Here is a 2,453-nt window from a genome sequence, read left to right on the forward strand (position 1 = left end):
AAAAAAAAAAAAAAAAAAGACATAGGAGTGGGCTTATGTGAAATAAGCCCGCACCCCACTAAACCAACAATGATTGCTTAAGATGCACGGAGCCAGTTGATGGAAAAGTCCATAGACTATCAGAGTTGAATGGCGCTGCCCTGGTGGGAGGAGCACCTCATTCCTGCTTCCCCACCAAATTGCTTGCCTTGGCCTGCTTCCTACTCTCTGGGTCACTGGTGCTCACACAGCCTTTCCCAACCCCCACCTCCAAAGGTCATATTTTACAGCTCCTTGTGAGGAATTCACATGATGCCATGACCTTCACTATGAGAAAGCACAGGCTGTAAAAGGCCAGCCTGGCTCCCTGCTCCGTGGTTAAGTATTGATGATGATATTGGGCAATAGAGACCTGGAGTGGGCACACCACATATCCCCCTGCAGTGATGGAACCCACAGACCACAGGTCCTCTGCAGTTCATTCTCCTGCCTGTCCAGAGGATCCGGATGTTTTCTCTTTACTAGAGGCCAACACGTAACAAAGTAAGCACTGGACTCCTGGTGCTTTCGGATTGTGAAAGTCAGGTGGAGTCTGTTTGCACTCTGAGTCTACTCATTCAAGAGGTCAGTCACCCCGGAGTGATAGAGAAAGCTCCAGGCCTGGGTGTGTGCTAAGGCCAGAGCTACCAGATGGGTTCAGCTGCCGCAGGCTCTCCAGGCACTGTCCCCTAAGTGACAGCTGTTACTGTCTGGGAGAGCTCAAGTGCAAAGACTATCCTGTTCTCCCATAAAGAGGAGAAAGAAGAAGATACAGAAATTGGTGCTGCTCCCAACAGCAGATCAAGGCAGTCCTCAGGAACTCAGGATCCAGGGTGAGTGTCCTCATCTTGCCTTGGGGATGGGTGGCCCAGGTCTTTGGCAGAAGTCACAGTCCAATAACATGGTTAAGCCCTGTTTAAAATGCAGGGATCTCCCCGAGGGGCTTAAGGAGACAAGACAACTAAATGCAGTATGACATCCTAAATGGGATCCTGGAACAAGAAAAGAACATTAAAGGCAAAACTAATAAAATGCAAATAAGGCATAAAGTTTAGTTTAATCATGCAAATGACAATATGATACTCACTCTAGAAGCAAACTGGATACGTGCTTTGATAGAAATATGTCTTTGGCCAGGCGCAGTGGCTCACGCCTGTAATCCCAGCATTTTTGGAGGCCGAGGCAGATTGATCACCTGAGGTCACGAGTTCGAGATCACCCCGGCCAACATGGTGAAACCCCATCTCGACTAAAAATACAAAATTGGCCAGATGTGGTGGCTCATGCCTGTAATCCCAGCACTTTGGGAGGCTGAGGAGGATGCATCACCTCAGGTCAGAAGTTCAAGCCCAGCCTGGCCAATGTGGTGAAACCCCATCTCTACTAATAATACAAAAATTAGCTGGTTGTGGTGGCGGGCGCCTATAATCCCAGCTACTTGGGAAGCTAAGGCAGGAGAATCACTTGAACCCGGGAGGTGGAGGTTGCAGTGAGCTGAGATGGTGCCATTATACTCCAGCCTGGGCAACAAGAGTGAAACTCTGTCTCAAAAAAAGAGAAAGAAATATGTTATTTGTTTCTGCAGCATCTGACAAAGCCAGAGAGGGTTGACTCAGGGTTCTAGATTTGTATCCAGTTTGTCATTTTAGTTTTTTGTTGGTCAGTATGTGTTTATTGTAACAATTTTAAACATATTTTAAACATACTTTGGCCAGGTTTGGTGGCTCATGCCTGTAATCCCAGCATTTTAGGAGGACAAGGTGGGCAGGTCGCTTGAACTCAGAAGTTCAAGGCCGGCCTGGGCAACAGGATGAAACCCTGTCTCTACAAAAAATACAAAAATTAGCCAGGCGTGGTGGCACATGCCTGTTGTCCCAGCTGCTCAGGAGGCTGAGGGGGGAGGGTCACTTGTGCTCGGGAGATGGAGGTTGCAGTGAGCCGAGATGGTGCCATTGCACTCCAGCCTGGGTGACAGAGCCAGACTCTGTCTCAAAAAGCAAAAAACAAAAAAAACCACTCCACTGTGGACAGTAGCTTATCTGCATCTTTGCACACTGATCTGATTAGTTCCATTAATTAAATATCCAAAATTGGAACTGTTGTCTCAAAAGGTACAATAAATACCTACATCTAAAAATGCATACAAAGTCTGGGCGCAGTGGCTCACACCTGTAATCCCAGCACTTTGGGAGGCCAAGGCGGGCAGATCACCTGACGTCCGGAGTTCGAGACCAACCTGGCAAACATGGTGAAATCCCGTCTCTACTAATAATACAAAAATTAGCTGGGTGTGGTGGCACATGCCTGTAATCCCAGCTACTCAGGAGACTGAGGCAGGAGAATTTCTTGAACCTGGGAGGCGGTGGTTGCAGTGAGCCGAGATCACACCATTGCACTCCAGCCTGGGCAACAAAAACGAAACTCCATCTCAAAAA

This window comes from Mandrillus leucophaeus, unplaced genomic scaffold, assembly GCF_000951045.1.
Source record: "Mandrillus leucophaeus isolate KB7577 unplaced genomic scaffold, Mleu.le_1.0 Scaffold12, whole genome shotgun sequence".
Classification (NCBI taxonomy): Eukaryota; Metazoa; Chordata; class Mammalia; order Primates; family Cercopithecidae; genus Mandrillus; species Mandrillus leucophaeus.